Here is a 12,122-nt window from a genome sequence, read left to right as displayed (position 1 = left end):
GTTTCTGAAATTCTCAGACCAGCCCTTCTGGCACCAACAATCATGCCACGTTCAAAGGCACTCAAATCACCTTTCTTCCCCATACTGATGCTCGGTTTGAACTGCAGGAGATTGTCTTGACCATGTCTACATGCCTAAATGCACTGAGTTGCCGCCATGTGATTGGCTGATTAGAAATTAAGTCTTAACACACAGTTGGACAGGTGTACCTAATAAAGTGGCCAGTGAGTGTATATACCCCATAATTAGTCCTTAGAAGGACTGTTGATTAGACTGGATTTGTGTATTCTATTATGGTATGCCCACACTAACTTATAAACCCCCAAATCTGTCCCTATCTCGGCAGGAACTTTCCCTACACTGTCTGATACCAGAGGTGACAATGACGAGCAAGGCAGCGACAGGTCTCATATAGACCTGATGATGTTGTGCGGCCAGCCAATCACTATAATGCCACAACCACATGGCTACGGCATTACAGTGTGTGGCAGACAATCCCTGCATGTTGATTGGTGCTCTAAAGAGTGCCAAACATGCAGGGTGGGGACCCGAACTCCCGCCGTGCAAACCCGAAAATTTTCGGCGTTCACCAAGTGCCACGAGTACAGTGATGCTCGGGCAAGTAACAAGCATTACCAAGTATGCTCGCTCATCACTAGATATCATCATTAATAAGAGTATATATAGTTCAGATGCAATGCAGCTATGAAGGTGAATATTTTCTGTAAAACTTGCAAATTTTGAGTCTTTGCCATCTCCCTTGCATTTTCTGTAAATGTGAATTTTCTCTCTCCATGCTTGATGTGTGGTTCAACTTTTCCTATTGTTATTTATATTGTGGTTCTGAGATCTGAGCTTTGTGTTGCAAGCAAATCAAATGTTTCACATTAATGTTATCTTTCCCTCTAACACCATGCAGTATGAAACACATATTGAGAAGGAGAAACTGCAGTTGTATCTTGTCCTCCTCTTACATCATTCTATTATTAATATATAGTTTTTTTTATCAAGTAAACTCAAAGAACTGTCGAGGCTACTGAAAGATGACCTCACTTAATACATCGCACGCTGCATGAGAACTTTCTCAAGCAGCGAGCAATGCCATAAGTAAGGTCACCAGAGTTCATCAACTATGAACTCAGGTGATCTTTCTCACGGGAGCTCCTGTCTCAGTGTGAATTGGCTGGCGTGGATAGCGGTCACATAGATGTGACCGCTATCCAAATCATTCGGATCTTCGTGAGACAGATATGGATTATCTTCATTTCAGAGTGGTGAGAAATATGGTTGTTTATTATTTAATGTCTTTGAGAGGGGACATGGACTTCGGTGGATTAGGTGTAAAGATGAGTATGACCATTCTTTTTCATATTAATTTCAAAGAAAGAAGTCTGTGTCTTTCTTTCAAATACAGGATTTTATTCTGGCTGTGTATTTTTTTACAATCTAACAATGGGCATAGTAATGGGGCCACTTATAGATGCTTCTCCACTACTAACCTCTGGTGCTTGATGTCAGCAGCCATAAAATAGCTGACATCAACGCCTCAAATATTACTCCACTTGTCCCTGCACCAGAGCAATTTGGAACACCCGGACAGATTACCAGAACTGGGTTATCTAATAGATGCACCTTTTTTGGGGCGTCTGCAGGCTGCTATTTTTAGGCTGTGGGGGCCAATATTCATGGCCCGTTATCAGTCAGAGAATTCCAACCTCCAACGCTCTACTTTAGCTTGGCTAGTTGTCAAAAATGGGTGGACCCCACCCTGTTTTTTAAAATGATTTGCTTAAATAATTAAAAAATCCGATGTTTGACCCCTCTATTCCTAATAACCAAAAAACATTACCACAATATTTTAAGCAGTACCATGGCAACAATGTGAAAGGCTTGATCATCAAATGGATTGATCAGATTGTTTTGGGATCCAGAGGCGGGAATCTGGGCAAAATTCTTGCCCAGAAAGAGAGCAAATGGATCTACCGCCTTGGTTCTATGAACCCACAAGGCCTTAATGAAAGTTTGGGGTTTGCGTCTTTTCTATAATTTACCTTTTTGATAAGTGACATTTTTTATGGGATGGGGTTGGGTTTGCTAATGTGTTCCTAATGTTTTAATGTTAATATTTTTAATGCTTTTTTCTAATTATAATTTTTTTCTTTCTTAGATTACGTACCTTATTGTGGAGGGATTGTGGTAGCAATCTTTGCTGTATCATCTTCCTTAGTGCAAGAAAATAATTGGTTTATAGATGATGGGCATTCACAATAGGACTTTATACTTGCTGTTCCGAATAAGATACTTTTTGGAATCATATGTGTATTTATATGCACTTGTCACTTTAATACTTTAGAATACGTGTTTTTTTATATAGTCCTATTTTTGTCATTATTATTAGAGTTGAGCGAAACGGGTCGAAAAAATTCAAAAGTCGCCGACTTTTGGCAAAGTCGGGTTTCATGAAACGAAACCCGACCCTAGGATGAGGTCGGCCACGAGGTCGGCGACTTACGCGCCAAAGTCGCGTTTCAAAAGTTTGTTTTGCGCTCTTTTTCAGCCAATCAGGATCCACGGACACTGTGGGCAACGTGATGACATAGGCACGGGTCACCACCATCTTTCAGAAGGGCATGCAAGTGATTGGCTTGCTTTGGTGGGCGTCACAGGGGGTATAAAAGGGCGTGCACGCCGACCGCCATCTTACTTCTGCCGATCTTAGTATAGGGAGAGGTTGCTGCTGATTCTGTAGGGAGAGCGTTAGGCAGGGAAGAAGACAAAAAAACTGCTTCTGCTGCTAGCGATTTGGCCTGCACAACACACAAGTCACTGTGTGTGCAGTGCAAGGGGAGGCTATATTGTGGTGTATCAGTGGTGTTGGTTGTTGGGCTGCCTTTTAAGGCTTCCTGACACGCTGGCATTGCTGTTTACCCACTGCTCCGCAAACTGCTTTTTTTAAAGCAATCCAATCTCCCTTATCCTCTCGTCACTTTGGTCACAGGCAGCTGTGCCATCGAGCGTGTCACATAGCGCTCAGATATCAGTGGGCCTCACACCATCCACAAGTGTCCAGTGTCCAAAAGTGTACGCAGAGATTCAAAATCTCCATTATCCTCTCGTCACTTTGGTCACAGGCAGCTGTGCCATCGAGCGTGTCACATAGCGCTCAGATATCAGTGGGCCTCACACCATCCACAAGTGTCCAGTGTCCAAAAGTGTACGCAGAGATTCAAAATCTCCATTATCCTCTCGTCACTTTGGTCACAGGCAGCTGTGCCATCGAGCGTGTCACCTATCGCTCAGATATCAGTGGGCCTCACACCATCCACAAGTGTCCAGTGTCCAAAAGTGTACGCAGAGATTCAAAATCTCCATTATCCTCTCGTCACTTTGGTCACAGGCAGCTGTGCCATCGAGCGTGTCACATAGCGCTCAGATATCAGTGGGCCTCACACCATCCACAAGTGTCCAGTGTCCAAAAGTGTACGCAGAGATTCAAAATCTCCATTATCCTCTCGTCACTTTGGTCACAGGCAGCTGTGCCATCGAGCGTGTCACATAGCGCTCAGATATCAGTGGGCCTCACACCATCCACAAGTGTCCAGTGTCCAAAAGTGTACGCAGAGATTCAAAATCTCCATTATCCTCTTGTCACTTTGGTCACAGGCAGCTGTGCCATCGAGCGTGTCACATAGCGCTCAGATATCAGTGGGCCTCACACCATCCACAAGTGTCCAGTGTCCAAAAGTGTACGCAGAGATTCAAAATCTCCATTATCCTCTCGTCACTTTGGTCACAGGCAGCTGTGCCATCGAGCGTGTCACATAGCGCTCAGATATCAGTGGGCCTCACACCATCCACAAGTGTCCAGTGTCCAAAAGTGTACGCAGAGATTCAAAATCTCCATTATCCTCTCGTCACTTTTGTCACAGGCAGCTGTGCAATCGAGCGTGTCACATAGCGCTCAGATATCAGTGGGCCTCACACAATCCACAAGTGTCCACTGTCCACAAGTGTGTGCAGAAATTCTAAAACTCCCCTGTCCTATATACACCTTGTACCTTGTTTTACATTACTATATAGTTTGTTGGATTTTGTCTACATTTCTACCAAAAATGAGGAAGGCTGGTGGAAGAGGCCGTGGAATTGGGCGGGGGTTGGCAGCTGGTAATGATGGTGTTGGTGGTGGATCTGATGGTAGTGGCAAGAGCAAAATAGGACCGAATGCAGGAGGTGCTGACCCTGCGTCATCGTCTGGCTACATAAGGCCTCGAACGCTTAGTTTTCTAGGAGTTGGCAAACCGCTTTTAAAGGCAGAGCATCAGGAAAAAGTTTTGTCTTACATTGCTGACTCAGCCTCCAGCTCTATCGCCTCCTCTTCTTCAGTTGTAAAAAGTAAAAGCACTGAGTCGTCATTGGAGGCTCATGTTCATGAACCACACCTTTCCTTGTGTCCTTCACCCCAACCAAGATTGAAGGATGACGCAGGCCATACTACTGATTACTCCATGGAGCTGTTTTCACATACCATGCCTGGATTATCAAGTGAAATGGTGAATTACCCAGGCCAAGATGAATCTGACATGGAGTGCACTGATGCACAGCCGCTGATGGATGATTCTGCTGGTACATTCACTCAGAGCACTACATTGTCCTCGCAGTGTACAGAGCCAGATTCTGACCCTGATGAGACTCAGGTGCCCCTTCCTGCACACTATACCACCATACACGGTGACACAGAGGAAGGTGCACATGACATAGAAGAGGAGGTGATGGATGACCCAGTTGTTGACCCAGATTGGCATCCATTGGGGGAAGAGGGTGCTGCTTCCAATAGCTCAGATGAGGAGCATCCACAGCAGACACCGACATCACAACAGCTGTTATCTGGCAGGCCCGGAGCACTCCAAAGACAGGTTCCAAACATCAAAAGAGTTGCTGGACAGCTTGTCCAGAGGGTCAAAAGATCACAGCGTGCTAGGCCGCAAAATGTCTGCCAAAGTAGGAAGAGTGCAGTGTGGCACTTTTTTGAACAAAATCCTCATGATCAGGCCAAGGTTATCTGTAAGAAGTGCGCAAAGACCTTTAGCCGAGGGAAAAATCTGAAAAATTTGAATACCAGTTGCATGCTTAGACATTTAACCAGCATGCACTTGCAAGCGTGGACACAACACAAAACCTCAAGTGCCACATGTGCAACTGATCACAACGAAGGTAGTCAGCAACGCTACATTGGTTCCCCCACTGTAAGCCCACCGGTTAGCACAGCAGCAAATGTTGAGGTGTCATTGCAAGGCCACAGCAGTCAGGGAATCCCACTGTTATATCAACGAAAGACTGATTCTAGGCCATCAGAAAGAACACCAACTCCATCACCATCATCAACCCTCTCTCAGTCCACCCTGTCCACCGCTACTTCCACCATATGCAGCTCTCAAGTCCAGCTCACCCTCCCAGACACTATGAGTAGGTCAAGAAAGTACTCAGTCTCTCATCCGCGTACACTGGGTTTGAACGCCCACATTGCCAAACTAATCTCGTTTGAGATGATGCCCTTTCGGTTGGTGGAAAGCACAGCTTTCCGCGAACTCATGGCCTATGCAGTACCACGCTATGACCTACCCAGTCGCCACTTCTTCTCTCGCAAAGCCATCCCAGCCCTCCACCATCATGTGAAAGACCGCATTGTCCATGCACTCAAGCAGTCAGTGAGCGGAAAGGTGCACCTCACAACTGATGCATGGTCCAGTCGGCATGGCCAGGGCCGTTACGTGTCCATCACTGCGCACTGGGTTAATGTGGTGGATGCAGGGTCCACAGGGGACATCGGTGGTGGGACAGTGCTGCCTAGCCCACGGTATAGGAAACAGTTGGCTGTAGGCGTTCGACCCTCCTCCTCCTCCTCCAGAAGCGAAAGCTCGTCCACAGAGCGCAGTCGTACGAGCACTCCATCTGCAGCTGCCACTGTTGCACACGATGTGTCCCCCTATCGAGCAGCTAGTGGAAAGCGTCAGCAGGCTGTGTTGCAGATGATGTGTTTGGGCGACAGACACACCGCCGAGGTGCTGGCCGAGTACTTGAAGCGACAAACTGAGTCATGGCTGGGCAGTGTACATCTTGAGGCAGGCAAGGTAGTTAGTGATAACGGCCGTAATTTTGTGGCAGCCATAGCCCTTTCAAAACTCAGCCACATACCTTGCTTGGCTCACACCTTGAACCTGGTGGTGCAGTGCTTCCTCAAAAATTATTCGGAGTTAACAGCCCTGCTCCAGAAGGTGCGAAGACTGTGCGCGCACATCCGCCGGTCGCCTGTACACTCCGTTCGTATGCAGAAGCTGCAGCGATTGCTCCACCTTCCCAACCACCGCCTCATTATCGACATTGCAACAAGGTGGAACTCCACCCTGCACATGGTGGAGCGGCTGTGCGAGCAGAGGCAGGCCATAATGCATTTGTGGGAGGATACACGGCCAGGCACTTTGAGAGCAGACATGGAGTTGACAGGCGTGCAGTGGTCGAAGCTGAAAGACCTTTGTAAAGTCCTTCAGTGTTTTGAGGAATGCACACGGCTGGTAAGCGCAGACGACGCCATCCTAAGCATGAGCATCCCACTTATGCGTCTGCTCATGCAAACTTTGACGCACCTTAAGGAGCAGGCGTCTGCAGCCAATGTTGATGAGGAGGAAGAGGAGGAGGGAATCCTTGATGACATTCAGCCATTGTCTGCTCAGGGACCTCTCCTGGACGAGGTGGAGGAAGAAGAGGAGGAGGAGGAGGAGGATGATGGGGATGATTACTTAGGGGAGGAGGATGCATCTCGTGGGGCAAGTGAAAATGTTGGCGTGGCAAGGTCTGGTACAGGGTTTGTGCGTGACTGGAGGGATGTGGATTTGCCAGAAAGTGCTCCTCCACCCAGCACTCGCAGTGCATCATTGACACCGGGAACATTGGCCCACATGTCAGATTATGCCTTGCGGATCCTAAAAAGGGACCCCCGCATTGCCAAAATGATGAACGATGACGAATACTGGTTGGCCAGCATCCTGGATCCACGCTATAAAGGCAAATTACAAAACATCATGCCACAGGAGAACCTTGACCTAATATTGGCTAATAAACAAGCAACTCTGGTAAATCGGTTGCTTGAGGCATTCCCAGCACACAGCAGCGGTGATGGTTCTCACAAGAGCCGTACGGGCTGGGGGCAGCTTGGCAGAGGTGTTCGTGGTGCACACAGCAGAAGTGGCGTTGGAGACAGGGGTTTCATGACAATGTTGTGGACTGATTTTTCAAATACCGCTCACACAACTGGTAATACTGCATCGATGGAAAGTGACAGGAGACAGCAGTTGTCAACTATGGTTACAAAATACTTTTCCTCCCATATCGATGTTCTCCCACACAGGTCATTCCCCTTTGACTATTGGGCCGCTAAAATGGACACCTGGCCTGAATTGGCCCAATATGCCTTACAGGAGCTCGCTTGCCCAGCTGCAAGTGTGCTATCGGAAAGAGTCTTCAGTGCAGCTGGATCAATCCTGACAGAAAAAAGGACCTGTCTGTCAACCCAAAATGTGGATGGTCTAACCTTCATTAAAATGAACCACGCATGGGTTTCCAAGTATTTTTTCCCACCTTCCCCTGATGACACATAGGGTGACAGAAAAATGGCTTGCTTTGGTCCACCTCTTCCTGGTACTTCACCTATTTCGCCTTTTGCATCAGCTGAATGTCCAACATCAACATATGCCACTTTCTAAAACTCCATAACTGTGCTGCCTCCCCCCCCATGGCCGGGGTCACCACCTACCGCACGACACCGTGCGAGTGCCGTTGCTCTGGACAGGTGGGTAGGTCGACTCTTGGGCGCGGGCACTGGCACAGGGTCCCTCATAGTGCAATCAAGTGTCTCTGATGGTGGTGGTGCACACCCGCCGTCAGACACACCGCTGTACTATGAGGGGCCCAGTGCCAGTACCGACGCCCACGAGTGGGCCCCCCTTGCTTGGTCAGGGCCCCAGCATTTGCAATCTTTACCTCTCCCTGCTCCTCCGCTGTGTAATCTGGGCCGTCAAATCCATACTGTGCCTGACACCGTCTGAGCCTGCCTCCTGAGACATATATTTTGAATGTGTACGCTATCCATACATGTTATCCAGGGATACGGTACCCTTTCTAACCTTTGTGCAATGACGTGCAATCCATACTGGGCCTAACACCGTCTGAGCCTGCCTCATGCTATATAGACATATATTTTGAATGTGTACGCTATCCATACATGTTATCCAGGGATACGGTACCCCTTCTAACCTTTGTGCAATGACGTGCAATCCATACTGGGCCTAACACCGTCTGAGCCTGCCTCATGCTGTATAGACATATATTTTGAATGTGTACGCTATCCATACATGTTATCCAGGGATACGGTACCCTTTCTAACCTTTGTGCAATGACGTGCAATCCATACTGGGCCTAACACCGTCTGAGCCTGCCTCATGCTGTATAGACATATATTTTGAATGTGTACGCTATCCATACATGTTATCCGGGGATACGGTACCCTTCTAACCTTTGTGCAATGACGTGCAATCCATACTGGGCCTAACACCGTCTGAGCCTGCCTCATGCTGTATAGACATATATTTTGAATGTGTACGCTATCCATACATGTTATCCGGGGATACGGTACCCTTTCTAACCTTTGCGCAATCACGTGCAATCCATACTGGGCCTAACACCGTCTGAGCCTGCCTCATGCTGTATAGACATATATTTTGAATGTGTACGCTATCCATACATGTTATCCGGGGATACGGTACCCTTTCTAACCTTTGTGCAATGACGTGCAATCCATACTGGGCCTAACACCGTCTGAGCCTGCCTCATGCTGTATAGACATATATTTTGAATGTGTACGCTATCCATACATGTTATCCGGGGATACGGTACCCCTTCTAACCTTTGTGCAATGACGTGCAATCCATACTGGGCCTAACACTGTCTGAGCCTGCCTCATGCTGTATAGACATATATTTTGAATGTGTACGCTATCCATACATGTTATCCGGGGATACGGTACCCTTTCTAACCTTTGTGCAATGACGTGCAATCCATACTGGGCCTAACACCGTCTGAGCCTGCCTCATGCTGTATAGACATATATTTTGAATGTGTACGCTATCCATACATGTTATCCGGGGATACGGTACCCTTTCTAACCTTTGTGCAATGACGTGCAATCCATACTGGGCCTAACACCGTCTGAGCCTGCCTCATGCTGTATAGACATATATTTTGAATGTGTACGCTATCCATACATGTTATCCGGGGATACGGTACCCCTTCTAACCTTTGTGCAATGACGTGCAATCCATACTGGGCCTAACACCGTCTGAGCCTGCCTCATGCTGTATAGACATATATTTTGAATGTGTACGCTATCCATACATGTTATCCGGGGATACGGTACCCTTTCTAACCTTTGTGCAATCACGTGCAATCCATACTGGGCCTAACACCGTCTGAGCCTGCCTCATGCTGTATAGACATATATTTTGAATGTGTACGCTATCCATACATGTTATCCGGGGATACGGTACCCTTTCTAACCTTTGTGCAATGACGTGCAATCCATACTGGGCCTAACACCGTCTGAGCCTGCCTCATGCTGTATAGACATATATTTTGAATGTGTACGCTATCCATACATGTTATCCAGGGATACGGTACCCTTTCTAACCTTTGTGCAATCACGTGCAATCCATACTGAGCGTGAGAACGGCTGGCAAGCTGTTAAGCAAGCTACAGCACCTGTCCAGACAAGTACAGGGATTCCCTAGCGAGGAGACTTATTTGATTGTTTTCAATGTTGGGATAGCAATTTTTGGGGAGCACTATACTCTGGAGAATGATAGATGGGGCCCACCATACACTGGAACATTCCAAAGGTGGACATCAGACACTGGAGCAGCATTTACAGGGCCCATTATACACTAGAGCATTAGAAATGGGGCCCATTATGTTTGGAGCATTATTTGGGCCCATAAGACAGTGGAGCTTCATCCATGGGGACCAACATATACTGTAGCATTATGTGGAGCTCATCATATACTGTTTCAAAGATTATATGGGACCAATGATTTTGTATGGAGAAATAGATGGGCCTCGTCATGAGATGTAAAAAGTGAGGTATTTTTCATTGTACTATACCGCTATTTCTCTGCCGTATCGGAGCATGATGAGTTGTGGTATGTGTTAAAGGGGCGCTCTTTCTCCCAGGGCACATGAAAACCTGCAGCCAGCCCTCCCCCCCCACAAATTTAGCCAAATAACCCCCATTTTTCAGTGCGTAACTTGTATTATGAAGTTAATTAAGGTTGACAAGCTTAAGTAAGAAGAATTGATGCTTTTGGCATTCAAATGGGCACTGTAGGTGTGTTTCCTGTCCTCCTCTCACTGCCGACTTTTATTCCCCATTGACTTACATTGGGTTTCGTGTTTCGGGACGACCCCGACTTTTCCCTATAATCGGACGATCTTGCTCGACCCGACTTTTGGAAAAGTCGGGTTTCACGAAACGAAACGCGACCCTAAAAAACCAAAAGTCGCTCAACTCTAATTATTATGTGTTTATTTATTCATATTTATTAATTGAAATATTCATTATAGTTATTGATATATAAATTATTATATGAAAAAAAAAGTTTTTTGGCATAGCCAGCTCACCGCTTTGAAGAAAACCAGGAATAAGTCCAGCCTGTGGTTGCAGTTCACATGGAAAGCGAATTGGGATAAATTATTATATGTATATATATTGGTATTAACACAACAATATTGTGTTTTACACTGAATTACAGTATTTTTTATAATTATAATAAAATTCTTTTGATAGATATATGTATGCTCACTCTCGGTCACTGCACACTTTTTATTTCTTGCACATTTCTCACTCCCCCCTTTTTTCTTATTTTCTTGGGCACAATAATTATATATACAGTATTTATCTCATCTTTTCTTATTCTTTTTGTGCTGTAAAAGGGTTTTTTTAGAGGGTTTAGATCTATTTTTTTACATTTCTCCTCATTGAGGATAATTCCATTTCCGTGTCTTTCAGTGACGGCAATGTTTTGCTTCTTTCTGGGATGGTGCACATGCGCGTGCCCTATAGCGCCATCCTTTTCCAGGAGTGCTCCTACACTGTACAGCTTGAGTTCCAGCATGCGGTCCATAGAGTGCGTCACCAGAAGTGACGTTGTTATGGCTGCACAGGGAGCTGCATGCGCTGATCACATCCCTGGAAAGTATTCGGACTATCCACTCCCCCTCTTTGTTATATCGCTGATGCGATTGGTTCTTTGGGGTATATAATAACATGCCACCCCCGTCCCAGACACCCCCCCGGGAGAAGCGATTGCGAAACGTGCGTTGGGGTGAAGGGGTCACGCCATCCTGTTACTCTCCTGAGCTCTGTGGCTAGGTAATTATTTACCCTTTGTCTACCATGTCTAAACTATGTCCAATTAAGTTATGTACTTTAGTATAAGATTGGCCGAGTAGATTGTTCATGCTGTTGTTATTCTGGATCTCCACTTGGCATTTTATGATTTTCTATACCTGGGGACTTCACCATTCAAATATGGATGTCATTAGATATATTATATATTGAATATTAAATATTGATTAGGTGATGTTCCTTTGAATTGATAAACTTTGATATGTTATGTGGATTGCTGTTTATTTGAAATAGGGCCATTTAGTCTGCACAGTTATACTTCCATCATTTATATATTGATGGCGTATTAAATCCCCCCTTCTGGGCATTCTGCTAATTTGTATTCATTTCCTATGTTTGTTTTTAATAGTATGTATAGTAAAAATTATTTTAGTATCATTATCTGGATATCTTCTTCAGCTAATTTATTATAAGCCCGATTTTGCTTGCTATGATGTTATGAAGTGCCAGTTGCTATATTATATGCTTAAATCTTGATATACTCATAATAACCAGCCATGATAAAGTTGAGGGTTTCAGCCCACATTTGTCGGTTTTGCCTGTGCTAGAAAATAGAAGCGACCCCATGTTAGAATACGTACATCAGCGGCGCCTGCTCTCACTATTACCAGCA

Source organism: Dendrobates tinctorius, unplaced genomic scaffold (assembly GCF_039654945.1).
Source record: "Dendrobates tinctorius isolate UK_male_01 unplaced genomic scaffold, ASM3965494v1 ptg000191l, whole genome shotgun sequence".
In the NCBI taxonomy this organism is placed as follows: domain Eukaryota; kingdom Metazoa; phylum Chordata; class Amphibia; order Anura; family Dendrobatidae; genus Dendrobates; species Dendrobates tinctorius.
The sequence above is the reverse complement of the archived record's forward strand: the minus strand, read 5'-3'. Positions refer to the sequence as shown.